General features: G+C 30.0%; 1 long non-coding RNA gene across 1 annotated transcript in view; it reads left to right on the top strand.

Annotated features, from left to right (window-relative positions):
• Nucleotides 1–21321, top strand: part of LOC136796186 (uncharacterized) — a 256981-nt gene that overhangs the window by 123873 nt on the left and 111787 nt on the right. The window contains exon 2 of the long non-coding RNA XR_010843888.1: nucleotides 10665–10710. This is a non-coding gene — a long non-coding RNA (uncharacterized lncRNA). The remainder of the gene's footprint in view (nucleotides 1–10664; nucleotides 10711–21321) is intronic.

Here is a 21321-nt window from a genome sequence, read left to right as displayed (position 1 = left end):
TTCCCCCTTCATATTAATTATAACATCCGATGTGATAAGTCATTTGTACATTCATTCCTTCTTTAGAAAATTATATTTAATTCCTTTTAACAATTTGTTATAACTTTATATGTAAATTATTAATTGAACAAACCTTTTTCTTTTATTTTTTTTCTTATCTCCAAAATTTTTATTTACAACATGCATAAGACTTATATCTAAAAATCTAAACTTAAAAATACCATGTATACACAAGCAATGTGGCTCTTACCTTAGCCACATGACATTATAGTACAAGAGCCGGGAAGAAAAAAAGGTAGTTATCTCACCCCAATTTTTTATTATTTTAATGAAAACTGTGTTTAATTACTAGTCAAAACTGATGAGTCTGCCAAGTATAGGCAGGGGAAATAAAGAATGGTAGCTGTTTCAAAACCTTAAAAAAACATTAATTTTTCATTCGGAGCTCTATATCTGAAAAACTAGGAACAACACAAGAAAACCTAAGAGAACATTATTTAAAGAAGAGCAAATTCGCTAAAATATGAGCCCTAATAGAGCTATATACGTCCGATAGTTCTCGAGATATAGCCTTTTAAAAAGCAACATTTCATAAAAATGTACTGAAATATCAGTAGTTAGTTAATTTATTTTGAAAAATCTATATCTCAGGAACTATGTGACGTACAGATGTCTATTAGCAATCAAATTAAAGCTAGTTAAATTTACTATAAAATAGTTAATATGTTGATATTTGTTGGAGTAGTTTTTATTTTATGATATTTGACTCACAAAATGTTAATTTCTAGTTGTTCGTATAAAATGTTTGATTTTTTTAAAAAAATATATCTCTTTAATAAGTAACAAAAAGTGTCTGCCAGCATTCAAAATAAAGGAAATTTAACTTACTGCAATGTAGTTTGTGACACTTATTTTCGTAGGGGTAGTAGTTTTTATGATATTATCATATGAATATATATTTGGCAAATGAAAATTTGTCCGAACAACTATAAATCAATATATTTTAGACAATTTCATGAAAATTACTACTCCTACGAAAATAAATGTCATAAACTACTTTATAGCTTATTAAACTAGCTTTAATTTGAGTTCTAATAGACATCTGTACGTCACATAATTCCTGAGATATAGATTTCTCAAAATAAATTAACTAACTACTGATATTCCAGTACGTTCCATACATTTTCATGAAATATTTTTTTTAACGTTTTAAACAGCCGCTATTTTTTATTCCCCCTATACTTGGCAGGCTTATCAATTTTGACTAGTAATTATATCTAGTTTTCAATTAAGTAACCCAAAATTGGGGTGAAATACTGACTTTTTTCTCCTCTTGGGCTCTTGTACTGTTATAAGGGAGTGAGTTGGGTGCGCTGAATGCGGGTAACTGGAAAAGACCGCTCCAATAAAAAATTTTTAATAAACATAAACTTCAACTATCAATATATAAAAAGAAAGAAAGAATAAATTAATGGTATATATAATAAACTTCAACTTCAGCCTATTAATAAATTAACTACAATTAATTAAATGTTTAACTTCCTTTAAATAATTATTTATAAATTAAATTCCTTCTTTACAATTTTATATTTTGATTTAATTACACAGTACCGACTCTTGTAAGGCTGCGAGTAAGATAAGTTTAGAATTATATTACTATCCTCTTCTAATTTTTTATTTTAGTGAAAACTTTAACTATGGCACGTATCTCCAAGAATTAAGTCACGTACCTGTAGAGAATTTCTATAATTTAAGTTTTCTTGGTGTCTCTCCATGATAAAATTACAAATAATATAAGGATATCCTTTGACATCTAATATTCAAATATGCCAGCCGAGCAAAGGTTACAAGAAACATGTTCCTTGCTTTTATATTTTTGCGTAAAATAAACACTGATTTCATTCATAAATTAATGGACTATGCTTGAACTACAATGATTTAGTTTATTGATTAAAAACTGTTCGACTTTTCTCCTTCGTAATTTTATCTAATTTCTGAATAAATGTTTTATACATACTTTTTTTATTATACAAATTTTTTTTTAATATGTTTATTGAAATTTAGAACTTTATATTATATAATACATTCTTTCATTACAATTTGATCTTAGTTAAAATGGAGTGTTACAGGCGGGTAGAGAAACTACCCAATGGTAGTTCTCGTGGCCATTTTCTTTTCAATTGGCAGGAATGGAAGACTCAAAGTTTTGTGTTTGATGCCTTCATAATAATTTCTGACTGTTAATTTATGTCTCTTGTTAAGTACCGCTTTTGTACTGAAAAATTATACATTGTCTCGGGCTACTAATAATATAAACTCAAATAACTATTATTTATACCGTAACTAAAAATAATATAGGAATATTTTATATAGTCATTACATTTAGAGAAATAATATTTACATGATATGAAATTAATAAAAAAATAGGAAATTATTAGAAATTTCGAATAAATCATTTATTGTCACTAGTACTTCAGTAAATTACATATGTTTGGTCACGAGGCAATTTTCGTATCAAACGTTTTGTACAATTTTCATGGATTTTTTGGGCTATTACGGAATTTTAGTGAAAAATATAATCGAAAAGCTGAAAGGTGCAATCTAGAGGGATTTGTGTGAATTTTAGCTTAAATTGACAATTTGATTTTTTTTTTTTTAGATCCCTAGACCGACCCCGACCCAGAGAGAAAAGACACTGGCCCTCGCCCCAGCGTGCTAAGTTATCATGGGACTTTATTCGTCTTATTATATTTCATTATAATTCATATTATCTATCGATAATATATATACATGTTATATTTACATTATTTTAACTATTTTTATTATTAATTTCGCCATTTTAGTGAAACTTCTTATCCTTCCGTAATGGCTATAATTAGTTATTTTCTGTCCTTTTTACTATATTTATGCTATACAGAAATATTTGTACACACAATTTAAATATAATGGAACAGTTCAATCACACAAATACGTATAGTAATCGTCCCCCAAACTAATTGCTTTTCTTGTTGGTTTTGTAAATAAATCTCTCTACAATGTTCTATAAATAATTTTTAAAAAGAAGTTTATAATGCAAACCTGACCTTTCTCTCTAGATTTAGTTGAATTGGTTCGTTGTAAGGAGCTATAGCAATAAAATTAATTATGAATTGTAGGGATTCATCTGACTCTAATGAATGACTAATGAACCGGTTTGTTACCCACTTTTCAACCTCATTCGGTTTTATTGAGTGTGTCCGGGGGCCTGAATAGAAGGGATGTCTCCTTCATTGGACCCGGCCAGACATTGTGTCAAATTATCTGTAAGAAAATAAAAAAATAAAAAAACTCAAAATTAACATAAAAAATGTCAATGACGCAATCAGCTCTATCACAGAATTTATTTCTTTGAATTGGATTCCTTTCAAGGCATCTTTGATATAATTTGGTTGTGAGGCTAGTTAATAGTGGTATTATTTGATTTTTTTTTTTAATTATTTATTTAATGTAATTTATAACTGTACAAAATAATACAATTGGTGAATATGTTGTATGTTTCATATACACTTGAAAATCTTGGGAAGGAACCACCCATTGGTGGTACTTAAAACATTAATTTAAATTAGAGGGTTCCGTGGCCATCTTCTTATCAGACGCCTCGGAGGATTATCAGGGATTGTTAAAGATGAAAGATTAAGAATTAATGTGTTAGGATGGTTAAGGAGTTTGGAATGAAAAGACGCATATCTGTTTTGGGTCAAATCTACAACGAATGGGATGTTAAGGTCTTTGTGAATGAGTTTAGTTGTGACGTAATAAGGAGTATCAAGGATTTTGGATTGTAAATATTGGATGCGGGAAGAATTTGATGGTTTGGTGGAGCCCTAGAGCTCAATTCCATATGTCTAAATTGGTCTGATTTGAAAATTAATATTAAAAAAATAATTAAAAGCAATAAATAAAATCGCTTATCGAATATGTTATAGTGGACAAGAGTTTTTTTTTTACGAAGCCTCAAACGACGAAAAGAAAAGAGAATTATGTATTTCTGGCATAGGGCATAGTATGCTTGTGCTGTACTTTTTTTACATACCCGAGAAGGGTTTTATCTAGAGGTTACCACCCTATTCTAACCATGTGGAGGTGGGGTTCCGAACCCCATGCCAGGTTTAAACCTGCACCGCTCTAGATATAAGGTTGTTAAGGTAGACGCCGCAATTCCCTCGGCAAAAGACGTCACTTACTAGTAATTTGCCTCCGGCTGATGAGTCTTTTCTAGACTGTTGGCATTAGATGTACAGTCTTTAGTCTCCATTTATGTGATCTGTCCTGATCATCTCATAATTGCCATAGCGTTTATTTATTGCCATTAGTCAATTATTTATCGGTTTTCCTGTTGTTTTTTTTTACTTATAGAAGTTTAAATCCATGAAACTACCATCAAGCATAATCTATGGGATTCTGAATATTTAGTTATATTTAACAGTATTTATATTTTCTATATTTCTTTAGAACCTTTGTGAAGTTATTTAATGGAAATATATCTATCTTTTCTGGTACCAACGGAAAAAAAAAAGTAGGTTATAGCAATTAAAATGTCAGACCCAAAGGATTGAGGCAAAAAAAGAAAAACAAGCTTCATTTCTTTTTATTAAAAGTATCTTTCGTTGCAATACATTGCTCATCCAATAGTCAATTGCTATCTCTTTTTTTTAAAAGAAACTTTTCAACTTTAAATAAACTCGAGAAATAAACATGTTACCTCTTTCTTTCTTTTTTTCTCTTTGCCTTTCTTTTTTCTGATTCGAATTTCTGTCTCAATTTTTCCTTTAATTACTTATCAAATTCTTTTATATTTTTTTTTATTTACTCACTATTTATTATTGCTAACAATGAGAACTGGTAATTTATTTCTAATAAGCGAAATTGGAGGTACTTTTGATGATGATTTTTTTTAATTAGTCATATAAGCTCAGATTACTTAGATGAGAATAACGCCTATTTGGTACCAAAGTACACTTAATCGTACATAGATTTACCGAGGTTAATTAGAATTGTTAGAAGCCTTTTGAGAGAAACCTAAAAAAATGTTTAAAATCGCTTCACTTATGTGCACTACCGGTTAGTCGATTTTAAGGAAAAATTTACTGTAACATCCTAGGCACACACAATGCTTAAATAAGTGATTTCGACTTTTTGTTTCTTTTTTAATTTTTTATTTTTGAGCTAGGTTGCTTACACACAGAGAGCATTTTGCGAGACTTGGTCATTTGGACAAAGAGGACTTCAAAAAGTGTCTGACGAAAACACAAATCTGAAATTTCGTATGATCTCAATGATTCACCTTACTATATATTTCATCCATACGTATATTAAAGTACAGAATATGTGTGAGTGCGTATAAATACGTCAAAACAAGAAATAAATCTATGTATTCTTAATTAATAAACTTGTTCCGTTATATATTGTCAAATTCAACTTTTAAGTTTTAGTGTTTAAAATTCTGTTAGCATCAATGCTCACCACTCAGTTGATGCTTGGGTGATCTTTAGTCTAAAGCACCTCATGCCCGATTGCACAAACCTTTGATGGTTGTTCCGTCTCTTGAAGGTTTTATACAATCGACACCTCTCTCTAAAGAGTGAAACGGCATTTAGATCTTCAGGCATAAAGAAAAAAAAAATTATAACCCTCTCTTTCACACTATGAATATATATATTTAAACAATTCCTTGTTTCAGTAGACCACCGGTTCGTTAGTTCCTTGAAGGTGGTCAACCATTCACAATTCCAACGACCTTAGTTTTCCTTGTCCTGGATGTAGCTGTTGTTGTGAATCTAGTTACCTGGAGTGAATTTAAACTATTTTGATTGAACTCAGTATGTCGATGAAGAATAATGTTATATTTAATATTCACTAGATTTTATCCTCATTGAAACAGTTTAAAAGGTCTTGTTTACATCGGGACCTGCTTGTGCTATACTGCAGGTGTCCCGAGTGTATTTTTAGATTATGATAAATGTTATTAGTGTGGAAAAGGGGGGCTGAAAATTGTGAGAGACTTTCTGATTATGAACATGCATATATATTTTCTCTAAATTTTCAAAGTGTTAATCCCTGGAGGGGCAATAATGGTTAGTGAGTTAGTTCGGAAATCTTTATTATAATATAATATAGGAACAAATTTGGGTGGTCTCATGGCTTATCTGCTGATGTCTTCGCCGCCGCTTTCCGGTGCAGACGTCCTTTTCTCTCAGAGGCTGGCCAGCGCGTCCTGGACTCTGGCGTGATGGTAGGGGTAGGCCAGGTCCTTTCGCCTAGCTTTCATGGTACATAGGCTGAGGCGGCATTGCAGTCACGGCGTCTTCGGGGTCTTCCGGTCTTCGCGGCAAGGGGGGGGGCATCAGAAAATTAAACCCCCGACCCCGACTTTATATAAAACCAAAAAATTCGGATTATTTAAATCCGACAGGTCTAATTTGCCGAATTTTCAAAAACTCTTCTAAAGTACCTTGAGTTCCGTTTATTACAAATAATTAAGCATTTTGCATTGGTAACATCAATACAAAATGTATAAATGTGAACTATAAAGGAAAAACAAAACAAAAATTGTTATATTTATTGTTGTTTGAATTTAAGAGCAAAAACCTACGGATATAAAAATATTTGGTTAATTATTAACGAATGAAATAGATAATAAATGTCTTTTTTATAATAGGATAATTTATAATACTAAATATTTTTTCAATTAAAATTGATAATGATATAGAATTTATAATATAAATAATCAATAATGATGTTATGTTTGATAATATATAAATCAGATTCATATCTTAGTAAACGATTGGATACATTTAATGAACTTAATGGTTTTGTTAATGTTCTTCCCACTAGTCCAGGCCCTGGAAAGTGGTCGATGAAGACTACAATTTTACATGATCCCTCTGTATCGAGTACAAGCCTCAAAGATGTGAAACCACAGCCAGAGTTGACACTGAGGTGGTTCTTTCCTTGTTATGGGATAGTCATGGGTCAACCGGCAGTGTCCAAGTCTGAGGCGCGTTCTAATGACCGACCTCCTCTCTTCTATATTGTCTGGATGATGAGGGCCAGTAACTCACTGTAGACTTCAAATTGTTATATTTTATCAAACTGTTGTGTTCTTGGCAGAAACAAAGTTATTTTTTTATTTAATACTAGATCGGCAAGGTGGGCCTTACATGGTTTATGTAAGAGGTACATTTTATTTTTTTTTAACGATTGATTATGGTGGGGTGGGGGGTATTATCTCATACAAAAGACACCCCTAACTATATACAACGTTATAAATAAATAAAAAAAATTAAGATAAAATAAAATTTAGATAAAAATAATAATTCTTAATAAAAACGTAAAGTTAATAAAAAAAAAACAATGAAATTTATGAATTTAACAGAATAAATAATTGACTCCTCACGGAAGAAAATGTTAATTTAAAAAAAAGATGAAGAGAAAAAAAATTAAAATAAAATAAAATTTTAGAGTGACAATAACAGAACCTGTAAACAGGAATTTTGATAGCAACAAAAAAATAAAAATTTAATGTTTGAAATTTTCACCTTACGGTTGATAAATGAAGGTTGTGTGATGCACGCACGACACTTGATTTCATTTTTATTTTTTATCAGTGAATGATCACTTTTTCGATACTAGAGAAAGTCATAATTAAAATTATGATAAACAATTTAATTGGAATGGTACAAATAAACTAATAAATGTCGTATTCTTCTTAACGGTTCACTTTTAATGCATGCCTACCAACAGTGTAGTAGCATATAGGTTATTCACTTTAAACATTTTTTTTTTTTTTTTTTTTTTTTTTTAACGAATTTCCTTTGAAGCTCTCGCAACAAGAAGTGACGTTGGGCGACTGTGGTGTACGAGTTGTGGCTTGCGGTTAATCGGATTGTTTAGCACTGAAGACTTCACTTCTTTTTTTTTTATTCTTCTCTTTCTTATATTTCTCTATATTCCTATAAAAAGAAGATTGTTATATCCACAAGTGATAATTATTAAAATTATCTTTTTGTCATAATGTATCTTAAAAGTAGCAGGGCTCTTGTAATTGTTTTTTAGAATCGTCAAGGGGCTGGATGAACCACAACGGAAAGTACCCTGAGAGTTCGTAAAAATCGTACGAACTCAACTAGTGCTCTTCTTAAAGTATAAGTAAATTCTGAAGCTTGTATATAGAAGTATTTTATTATTATAACTTACAAATAAATTAAAGGTAATCGAAACCAATTTTTTTATTTTTTATTTATTAATTAATTGATTTTCGACAGAACACTTCAGACAAATAAAGAGAGCATGGCATATATAAATAGAGTCAATAAAGCTGTGTATGTTCTTTCTTAAAAGGATAAGTGCGATGAATTCTGGAGGAACTTCTGTCATTTGTACTATCGGAGAAACTTCCAACCACTAAGTTGTATGATTTAGTGAATCCTGTATCATTTAATAAAGCATTACGAGTTTCTGAGGGAACGTTTGCTAACTATTTATCGTATTAAAATTGAAGGTTTTATTTAATTGATTTATTTCTTGTAGTTCTTAAATCCAATATGTTATTTAATTATATAATTGAAACTTGTGGAAGGTATTTTTTGTTAATCTTTATTGTTTAATATTATATTCTGTCTAAACTTAATAATCTTTTTACTGGAAGAGTCTTATAGAATTAAACTGGATTTAGTGAATGGCACAATTCTTCCTTATTAAAATACAATAGTTTATTTCATATCATCAGCAACGTTTCGGATCTCTCACCAACATAAGACCAATTGTAAAAATATAAAAACTACAGCATTGACACAACATAGTATTAAATATAAACATCAATTTGATTTTAATAATCCAGAAATTTTAGATATAGTCAAGAATAGTTGGAATAGAAAAATAATTGAATCAGTACATATTACAAAAAACATTGACAACGCAATCAATTATAAAACTGATACAAAAACTTTAGGCACACGTTATATGGATATTATAAATAAATTAGCGTTTTAGTTTTTATCTTTTTTTTTTATGTAATATAGAATTAATTCAGTCCAAAGTGTTTATAATTATAAAAGAAACTAATGTTATATAATAAATAGAATAGAAATGGTTTTTGAAAAATTGTTAATTTTAGCTTTCATTGTTCATCTTTGTGGTAATGGAGGTAGGAGAAAATTATTTTATAGTCTATATGGTTGTTATCATAATGGAAGATTCAGGAACCTACCGGAAGGTAATTATTCTACTAAAATGTATGACTAGTAACAAGTTTTATTCATTAAATGACATTAATACTATAATATATTAGCAAGAATGACAATAAAGGAGAAAATTATATGTTATATATAGCTTTTTGTTATCAAGTAAATAGTTCTTTGAGTGTATATGATATATTAGTGTTGTTGTAAGCGCATGTTTATGGTTTTGTTGAATTTGTTTTTAGCAGCCTGAAAATGGGGGAAATCTCCCGAAACGTTGCTGATGATATGAAATAAACTATTGTATTTTAATAAGGAAGAATTGTGTCATTCACTAAATCCAGTTTAATTTATATTCTGTCGTACTTCAAACAACCATAATAGTGATCGAAGAACACAATCACACTATATTTACAGAAATATAAATTAACAACAACAAAATTATAAATCGGAAAACAAATTAAACTTAAAGTGCAATAATGTTTTAAACACGTTCATACCTATTTACTCTGAGAACGGAGAACTCCGAACCGAGCTTGTCTACCCACTAGGGAAGGAAAAAGTAGGACTCCAGTGAATCACGGAGCTTCTCACTCATTCGCATAACTGATAGAAGGTTATAGCAGTTGCTAAAATATTATAAATCTGTAAGAATAGAATGATGATGTGAAGAATTTTTTTTTTTAAATTCAAAACTTTATTTATTGATACATACTACAATCTGCCACAACGTTGTTGGGCAATTGGTAATGATGATGACTGATCACATCCATACTAAAATAAAATTAAAATAAATGATAAAAAGTACATAAAAATAAATAAAATCTCTCTCTAAATATATACGAACAGAAGGATAAAGAAAATAAACATAACCAAACGATGTACATGAAAAAATAAATATTTAATAAAATAATAATAAATAAGTAAAATAATCACCAGTAACAATTACACTCTTATATACAATATTTACACTATCGACTTGAGGATCCCCACTCTATACCCACGTGTGAGGTGTAGATCACAGCTCTTTGAGATTCCAGCGCATCCCTCTCACCGCATCATCGGTAATGAGCCAGTGGAGGCTGAGCAAGTGCGCAAAAGCTGAAAACACTCAACTTGAGTGGAGCATCTGACCATTGCTAGAACTCCAATTGTCCATTTTTATTTAATAATAAGTGTTGAGAATTATGAATTGTGAAGAATTATAGTAGAAGTTTTAATATGGACGTAAATGCACGAAGTAGGAAAAACAATACAGATAGACGATTTCCAATGGTCAAATATAAATGTTATTTATGCAAATAATCTGCAGCTAATACAATCTTTCGGTGCGAAAACTCATTATGAACGTGAGAGAACGCATACAAATTATAATCTCTAATTAAATTTATTATAATAAAACAACTCATACTCATATTTTAATATGTTCCTGAATTTTTTTTTCAGAACCAGGTCATTCTTGTGAGGGAAATTGAACTTTTCTACTATTAAGGTAATTTCATCTTTTAAATAATTATTATTTTAACATGCTTTATCTATAGAATGAATAAATATGAATATATAAACAGGAATATCGTTTTGACTTTTGACGGTCGTGTAAATAAATTATTTATGAATCTTGTGTTTAAAAGTATTAGAGATAACATTTATCTAACATTATGGAATATAATAACAACTTATTAACTATTAAATTATATATAAAGCAGTAATTAGAAGTGAGGCTAACAATTGAAATTCTTCAGTTCCCATCAGCCAATCAGTGGCTGATTATCTCTTTTGAATGTGCTTAGTATGTTCTTCATATTTTTTAAAAAGAGAGACTTATAAGTATTTATTTAAATTATTTCCACAACAGTCTATTCAGCTTAATGGGTATGCTTTAGTAGACACTCGAATAAAAAAGTAGTGATCGGTTGACAAAAATTGGAATAAAAAGTATAATTATTTTGGGCGGAACATTTTATGCCTAATGCCAAATTTATCAATCCCTATCAGGTTAACCTATTCCTACTTTCCTCCACAAAGAGAAAACGACAGCGACCCAAAGACCTATTGTAAATAATTATATTGGAGTTCTGGCAATAGTCAGATTCTCCACTAAAGTTCTGAGCGTCTGTGGCGAGAGACCACGCTCAGCTTCAATTGGCTTTCAATACCAGTGACGTGGGTAAGAGAGAAGCGCTGCGATCTTCCGTAGTCCGGGTTTTTCTTTTAAAATTGGGTGAACAACCTCGGTTAGAAGTTCCCCAGGATTTTTTTTCTTTTTTCTATTTATTCTTTTGTTATCATTAAATTTAATTTTCTATATGGTATGAATTAGTTCTCTGATCTTTATTGCAATTGTTCGAAATATGACTGAATTTAAAATTACACAATAAAAAACAAAAAATAGCAGTTTTAATCGGGTCTTTGTGACTTTCTAATAAAAAAATTTGTCAGGAATTTTGAATAGCTTGTTAAATTTAAATTATTCCGTATTACTAAACATTTTTTTTTATTATTATTAAAAATTTCCAGCGCGTCTGTACTAAAATACTTTACATAATAAAATAACCTCAATTCTGGCTATATTTCCTTTCTACAGCTTATGAATTTCAGATGGTTTTGGCCTGTTTTTCTCCAGTAGTTATGGAGTCTCTCGGTTCCTCCCTCCGCCCCCCCCTCCAAACATCTCGGTTCTCCACTTGCACTGAGAGGGTTGCTTATATTCCGGTGTCGTTTCGCCCCTTAATATTAATGATAATCTTCATGCATATGGACCTTTCGAGATGTTTATTTTTATCTTTAGAACGACCCCTTGAATAAAAAAACGAGCGTATGGATCGGAAAAGACAAAATTATTCTAAATATGTTTTTAAAAACTAAAACTTTTCTTGAAGATTGTTGATTGACCGTGTGAATAGATGAATGGAATATGGTCCGGGTGCGGTCAAAGAAAAAAAAACTCAAATAGTAGAATTATACTATTTTATTGAGCCAACGTTTCGCCCCACGTTGCAGGGCTTCGTCAGGGCTGTTTTGATGGCAGTCAAAAATAAATAAAACTTTTCTGCTGACTTAGTTCTTAATATTTAAGCCCGTTCGGTGTAAATCGAGTGTCAGGTTGCTTGTTATGCTGTATAGTATGTCACGCCTCCTTTAGTGAAGGATTCTTCTATTTTACTAGGATATTTTTTCTTTTAGAAATAAAAATATGAACTTTTTTTTTTTTTATATTGTATTGATTTTTTTATTTTAAAAAATTAATGAAAAAAAAACTTTGTGATATATGAAATTTACAATTGTTTATATACATAATTTGCACTATGTTCACGACCTAATTGTAACCGCTCCTTTAAATCCACAATTTTTAGAATTTAGAAGTGAAACTTGGTGGGGCCCAACTGTGTCGCCGAAGTTTCTTTTAGCTCATATTTAATCTCCTAACTTTCTCTAGTACTTCACCAACGCACCTAACTTTGAAATGGGGTATATTTTTGACGAATTCTTTTAGGAAATATAATTCAAAAGCCACGTTATAATGGTGAAAATAAAGATCCAACTCTGCTGAAAAATTCGTTTTTTTTGTAGACAAATTTTCATTCATCTCAAAGAGAAAGCCTTGTATCAAAAACATATATGTTATAAACGTTAATTAGGGTACCCAATTTATGAGGCTGAGTGGACCCAAGGAGTCTCCAGAATCCACAGGGTTGACTATTCTGTGACAGAAAACAATTTTCTGCCCAGCCGGATTCAAACCCGAGTCCTTTGAGTTAGTAGCATCGTGTCTTACCACAGTGCCTCCGCGCTTCTCCATGCATATCATTAAAAAATAAATTACCTAAAGAAAGTCAGTCACGTGGTTATAGATTATAGGCCCACTCAACACCAAGACTTTTCAGTTTGTGAGTTCGCTGTAAATTGTGATATATCGATTTATTTTTTTCTTACTTACACTTAATTTTTAATTTAAGTAGGATTGATTTGAATTGATCATTCCTTTAAATTAAATAGTACATGCTAGTGGTAGTAATATGGTCTATGAAATAACAGGACAATACAAGCACACCATTGTGAGTAATTGACCGTGACCTAGTGGTCAGCGACCTCTACTTCCTTGGCATGAATCCAATATAGATTGAACTTACGGCAGCCGTCATGGAGTTAGATATACTCATGATATATACACATACACACCGATGATGTTTTTCTTGAATGTTAATGATACATATTTTTGACGTTCTTGGGGATCAGTTAATTAGAAAACAAGTATATTGTAGCGACTTTATAGTTAAATTAATTAACTGTTTGATTTCTTCACAAAATCCCATTTAATTAAAATATTTATTAAGAATATGTTTCCCAATATTGACTCTTTAATGTAAATATCAATATTTTTTTCTTGACTGTTAATGATATATATTTTTGAGGTTTTTTAGGATCAGTAAGAGAGCAAACTATACTTAGTTGTGCTAAACAACTATAATAAGTTCTGCTACAAACCTTGTGTGGATTAGTGGTATTACTGCTTTGCTGAACGCACAGTTGTAAGACAATTGACATGAGTATGCGAACGAAAAAGTCCTAAATATTGTTCTTTTTGTCTGCCCCACGCAATCTCAAAATTATATTATTACGTTATTATTATGTTACTATATTACCAAAAAAGAAAAAGTTATGAATACGAAAAGGTCTCCTTTTTTCTTCAACACACAATATTTATATACATATACACACATTAAACAGTTGATCTGCATCTTGGTCAGCTGATATGAGTCTCTGTTTTCTCATATATTGCACACCTGACAGACCGTAACTTCCCCAATCTCCCACCAGTTTACAAAAATCCTATTAAGCGTATCCTGTTCGATACAGTAACATAAAAAATAGCAATAAAGAAAAACTATTTAGAACAAACAAAAAATTTTAAAAAAAAAACAGAAATTTTTATGAAAGAAGAAATCTGTGATTAACAAAGATTGATTTTTTTGGCACGTACTGAACACTTATTTCCACGAATCTATACAATAGTAATAAACAAAACTAAAAATAAATTACATCCTGTTCAATTGTATCCTTCAGTGGTGATAAAAAGTCATTCTAACCTCTTATAATGCCGTCTTAGGGATTTTTAGCCGTTCCATATGAACTGCTCTCCTTTTTTTAGATTATCGCAAACTCAATCGCGACATGGTGATAGTAATTATGTTCCCTAATCCCCCTTAAGGGATTCTGATATCGCTGCAGTTCTTTCCCCTTATAAGTACCCACTTTTATAAACATTAAAATCTCGATTTTGATGTCACTTATCAATTCCTAAATACCCAAATTTTGTTTCTCCACTTGTTTGCACTTTTTCTTCCACTATTTCCTTAACGCAAAACTGTATATGACTACAACTTATGCTTCGGTCACCATGTCTCTATAATCCTGACGTCGATTGCGTTGGCCCAAGAGAAGTTAGGAGAGGGTGAATACCGTGGTCATTATCTAATCATGGTGAGGGTTCAAGCTTTTATTTCATGGTACCATCACATAATAAAATAAGTCAATAATACGAATCGGCACCGCTGCAGTCACGAGCCAGTAAAAATTGGTGCTTTAACTCGCTCGGCTACAACCGATTCCTTAATGACGAGAGGTCCATGTTTTAATATTTCTCCAATATCACAGATATTGTACTATTTAAATAGATACCTGCACACTATAAATATTTTTAAGTTGATCCCACTAAACCTTCGAATTCCTCTTCTATTCAATCCTCACAATCCAAAATCCTTCGTAAAATCCTCAATGCTCCTTACTGTCACAAATAAAATCATACATAAAGAACTTAATGGTCCCTATGTAACCGATATGTAACCTAGCCCGAACCAGATATCACTCCTTCCATTATAAACTCTCTAACCACTCAAACCCCTTAGTTTCTAATCTTGCACCTTCTTCCATTCCTGACAATCCTCCGAGGCGCCTGAAATGAGGATGGCCACGAGACCAGCTAATGTAAAATGTCATTAGAGTGCTACCAATGGGTAGTTTCTCTACACGCCTGTAACACTCCAATTTAACTTAGATCAGATTTACTAAATGTATTATAATGTACAGTTGTAAATAGCAATAAATAAATATTAAAAAAAACAAAACAAAAAAACAAAGTTGATCTCCTGTTGCCCATGTTTAATTACTATTTGTTAAATACTATAACCTATTCAATTAACAAACATTCTAAGATATATTATTCTTATGTCAGCAACATTCTGGTTTTCCTAATGAAACCCAATATTACCTACTAAGTTGCGTAGTATGTTTCATGTGCTAGTGGCTGCCCGCAAAAGTAGTAGCTTTCATTGTCAACAAACCTAAATTTCTTCAAATTTCTTTTATGTCCACAGTGGCCTTTTAGAGAACTAATTATCACCGTAGTTCTTCCCTCTTAAGGATTAGCATTCACATAAATTTAGAAGCAAAGCGTTCTGTAATTAATTGCATAGCTTACATTAGAGCAGCACACTCCCCATACCCTTAGCAGCTCCTTCAAGTCCAATCAAGTACTCCTTTCAGATGATGCTATTTATGTTATTATGCTACCTATTGAAGGTTCTATGAGATATCATTATTTCATTTGTGTATAGAATCAATTTACTTTGTCCTAAATCTATAAATATCTATTTTGTTTACCTTCTTCTATATAATAGTTATTTAAAAATATTTCTTCAAAAGAGTATTTTCTAATAATATCATTACTTTTACTTACTGATATGTGGAATATACAGTAAGTGGATATATTACGATTGTGCAAAACTGCAAGTTCATACCTGGTAGCTTGTAGCAACATTTTCGTTAAAAGCGACTAACCGAAAGTACCACTTTAGAGAATCAACTTTCAATTTTTTTCCTATTTTCTCAAAAAAAAATTTTAACGATTTTGATTAAACTCGGTATGCAAATGTAAATTAAATAGTCTAATATTAGCCTGGTCAATATTAGTCTTTAATATTTCGTTAAAATAGTTTTACAGGATTTAAATGACGATTAAACAAAAACTTTCTTGCAAAAAGTAGCTATAATTTTGCACATTTAACATAAATAACTAGATATAGTTGTAGATATAATACAATGAATAAATATAAAATAATAAAGACCTTGATAAATAATGAAAGGTAGAAAAAGGAAAATTAAAAACAGGAGTCAAACTGTTAACCTTTTGTTAAACAGTTATATTCGTGACACAGTTGATATCTGTTATTTCCATCTCGAGAAACCTTAAAATATAAAGTTTTTATAAATGAGGTTTTATATGCGCACACCGCATCAGAACTTTTGATTTTTTTAAGGAACTTGAAAATAAGAATAAGGCACGACGTGTTGTCAGAAGGTGAGGAATACATTAATAAATGAATAGATACATGTATTTATCTAAAAAGAGTGTAAGTTAATGAGTTTTCGGGACTAAAAAGAAAATATATAATTAAATAACTATTTTTTAAACAATTTAAAAATTAAATAAACATCTGAACACTTTGACTGTGGTGGCTACCCTGGAAAACCATTTAAATTTTTTTTTTTCATTTTTTCTTTTAATTTAAATAAGTATTATATAATGTATAAAATGTATTATTTAACCAAATAAATATTATGTTATAATATACGTGTTTTTTTTTTATTAACATAGTATTTTTAATTGTGTTATCTCTTTGTCAATATAAATTTTGGGTACATACTTCGTATACGATGGTTGCTCTCGTATTATACATCAAGAAAATGGTTTTTGAAGTGAGAACACCTTAACAAAATGTAAAATATATATTTACCTCCTCTGTTAACTTATAAATTTTTACATGTTAAAAACAACTTACTACTTCTTTTCCTTAGCTTTATTTTCAAGTGCAAAATATTTTTTTGTTTACAGATACTCTGCAGTCCTTGATTGATAGTTTAAAATATATCGCTTGGGTGCCTCATGGAAATGCTTCTTTGTCCCTTATTTTTCATACAACAACCCTTCCTCTATTGTTGAGGATAGCTGACATTTCTCCCCCTACCCCTCCCTTCTATTGTAAATCATCTAATCGATTCATCGTAATTCATTAGAATACCTGTATTTCCTCAATGTCTAGAAGGTCTTTCTTTCAAAATCAAGTAAGAGATGCAACATATCAATATATTTATATAAGAGTGTAAATGAGACTAGAGATTATTTTATTTTTATTATTATTATTTTTTATTTTTTTTTTCATGCACATAGTTTAATTATGTTCATTTTCTTTATCCTTCTATTTGTATATATTTTAAGAGAGATTCTATTTATTATTATTAGTATTTTTTTTTTATGTTATATTATTTCAGTATGAATGTTATTAGTCATCACTAGTAGCTATTGCCCCCAACAGTGTGGCAGATTGTAATATCTATCAATAAATAAAGTTTTTGAAAACAAAAATATCACTAAAAACATTTAATACTTATTTCATCTATAGCTAATTTTGCCCATCAGCCCCCCAGGCGGATCGCATCCTAAATATTACAATTGTTTCAAAATGGCCGCCGTATATTTTTAAGGTATATTTTAGGTACCGTAGCTCAGGTGGTTGAAGCGCAGTTTTTGCAATATGGGAACTATCGAATCTGGCCGGGACGGTCGACTTTTTTTCATGTCTATGGCGGCCCCACGAGATGAAAACTACTCCCTACCATGGTTAGAATAGTTTGGTTACCTCTAGATAACTCCCCTTCGTATGTCAGAAATGACTAGGAAGGGGGTTACATAAAAAAAATATATATCATTATAAACTACTTAATAGTACATGTAAAGAATTTAATTTAATCCATTATAGAGTTCTTTATCTTCAATGATTCCCAAGATACAGTTTAAAAAAAAAAACAAGAAAAAATCATTTTGTGAATTTATCAAAGCAAATATCATGAAATTATAATCTAATTTGTAGTGTTGCCGATTTGGCCAGAATCAGATACCGTTCCTTCCATAATAAACTTCTCAACCAGAATGGCCTCGAGATCTTCTTCTCTAGAAATGTTATTGGAGTTCTATCAGTGGGTAGATTCTCCACATGTTTTTATCATGTTACTATGTCACCTACAGCAAATTTACTTTTTTTTTTCTTTTTTATTCGGCCAAGACACCCATTGGAGTCCTATACTGCCTAACCATGGTTGGGGGTCAAATTTCTTCATTTTGTGGGACCGCCACGCAATGAAAAAAGTCGACGTCCCAGGCCGGATTCGAACCGGTACCGCCAATAGACATCAAATTGGTAAGACTGTGTCTTAACCACTGAGCTATGGGCGGCCCAGCAAATTTACTTGTTGTATATATGTGTATACAGTTGTAAATATCAATAAATAAATTATTAAAAAAAAAAAAAGTAGTGTATTAAACGAGCTTCGAATTTCTATAGTTCAAATAGTTCCTGAGATATGCAACTATCAACAAAATATGTCTAATTTTCAATATATGTTACAAAATCGTGTAAACATATTAAAAAGCTGTATTATAAAAATACAAAAAACCTAAGATCTATCATATTTTATAAAATAATTGAAGAAAAACTATAGTTCGATGTTCCTCTTTATTTATAAAATATAATATTTGCATTTGAGACGAAAACCTGTATCGTCCTCTCAGTTTTATTGTTATCTTTACTTGTCAAGGTTTCCCCTATAAAACTTCTTCAAACCCTTTATTCTTTCCTCAATGTCTTCTTACGTCAACCCAGGTTCATGCAAGCTTTTTATCCTCTTAACATTTACAATTGTAAGATACTTTTCAATTAAACTTTAGTCTTTGGATATGAATAATTAAATGATATAGTAGTCTGCGTGTTTGTACAGTCAATTTAATTGTGAAATCCTATTTCATTACGCTGTATTTTTTTTTTTAATTTAAAGAAAAAAAAAAGGTGGGCAACCTAAAAAAAAAATCCAATCGGTAACGAAGCGTTTAGTGTAATCGCTCCCGAATGTTGGTTAGTTATGACTTCATATTCTTTTATCAATTTTATCTTGTGGCAACAGTTGAAAGGGTTATAATCTACTCCACCTATCGCACAGTCCACTGCGTTCCGAGGGAACAGCTTTTTTCATTTCATTAATTCTGAAAGGTTTGCTTCATTATGTTATGGTAGAGGAATTATTTAATATTATTCTTTTGCTAACACGATAGTTGATTGAATGTTTGATTTTTATCAAATAAAAAAAAAATTGTAAATTCATCAAAATTTACAAAAATAAAATATAACATCCATATTGATATTATTTTTTTTAATTTATGTATCTCCACGCACAATTCAGAGATCATTTCAAGGAAATTGCTACCAATACCTCTTATAATTTCATTACCGTCATTCTTATGGTGTTTTTTTTTTGCCAAAAAATCTTATTCGATAAGCAATGAGATACAATACTGATACAATTTTACGATGAGATAGGCCGTTGCACAATTTTTCTTTTACTGTTCAATTCCTCAAGAAGTACCGGTATTCTGTTTTCCAAACGAGAAGCAGAAACCCAAGAACCCACCATTAAACCAAATTAGTAATAGTAGGATGGTGGGATCAGATTTTAAATCGGAACGGAATATAATAACCACATTGCAGCTATTTTCCAAAAATATTGAGTTCTAGGCCTGTAAAGTAAAATATTTTTTTGGTTTTTGGTATTAAGTTTATTTAGACGCTAAAATGGATTTCTCTTTTTTCCTATAAAAACAGTTAGTCTAGCTTACTGGAAGTGTCATTTGGTTTTTGTGATTTTGTTTACAATTAAAATTATTTAATAAAATTGATTTTTTTTTTTTTGTTGTTGTTATTCTATACAAGAAAATAAATCAGTTGGTAAATAATTACCACGATACTGTAATATAAGTACAATTTATCTAAATGACCTAGAAAAGTGGAGTTGAATATTTTTAAGAGATAAACAAACAAACAAACAAAGTTTAAGTTCGCTACTTCTTACCTCAAAAAAACCATTGGGAACAAATTTTTATAGGAGTACATAAACATATATATATCCGATTACTCCTTCTGAAAATGTTTCTATAAGTGTTGATACCATAAATTTCATAATGCTATTTTTTTAATGCGAAATTATATGTGTTTCAGTTCCTGGTTTTTTAGTATAATGTGGGAGGTGTTTATCTGCATGATATACTAAGTGTATCAGCATTATATATGTGAGAAATGTATTTTTACATTTTAATTATAATTTTGCATTATATAACTATAAAAGTGAAAAAATAAAATAAATAATAATGAAAAGTAACAATCATAGAAAAATATAAATAAATAGTACATATTTTGTATTTAGGGCTCAAATAATTGATGATTTTTATTTTTTTATTAAAGGAATGAATTACATGTTCAAGAAATAAAATTATTTGTAGAAAATATACATATCCTTTAATTAATAATATTTGCTCTTAGTAATGAATGGTGCAGTTAATTAAAAAAATAAAAATGGAAATGGTAAACATAACAAGATGTGTCCCAAAATAATTGTGATAAACATAGAACATATTGTTTGTATTAGTAAGGAAATATTTTAAAAAGTTGAATTTGATGTAGTCTGAAAATAAGTTTAAAATTACAATAATAATAATACAGGGGAAATAAATTATATTTTAGGTATATATATTTTAGAGGGAATGGAAAAATGATGAGCGAAGATCCAAAAAATAAATATATAAAAATAGTGAAAAGCTTATTCAGAAGTAATAAACACTTCTTTTCTAGAATATTATCTGTTTAACTAGTATTTTCGAATTGGATTCCATAATAAATTACAAGATGTATATAGTAAGTGATAATATGCTTGAGATATCAGAATTTCAATTAGTAAAACAGAATGAATAGATAAATCTACAAGTACAATGATCTCAAAAATAAAAATTGAATTAAGTTTTAAATGTGTTGAAACTTAATTATAAGTAATACATAGTTCTATTAATAAATATTATATGAAGAAATACTATTCTCTACTATACTATTCCATGAGACCTCCAGTCAGATGTGTTATGTAGTACTCACATAATTATGTTTCTGTGTGTGTATGTACATATGAATACATCTTATTATGTGCGAACTTTTATGTAATTATATATATA

Source organism: Halyomorpha halys, unplaced genomic scaffold, assembly GCF_000696795.3.
Source record: "Halyomorpha halys isolate HHAL.00 unplaced genomic scaffold, Hhal_1.1 Scaffold535.1, whole genome shotgun sequence".
NCBI classification, from domain to species: domain Eukaryota; kingdom Metazoa; phylum Arthropoda; class Insecta; order Hemiptera; family Pentatomidae; genus Halyomorpha; species Halyomorpha halys.
This window is presented reverse-complemented; position numbering and strand designations above follow the sequence as displayed.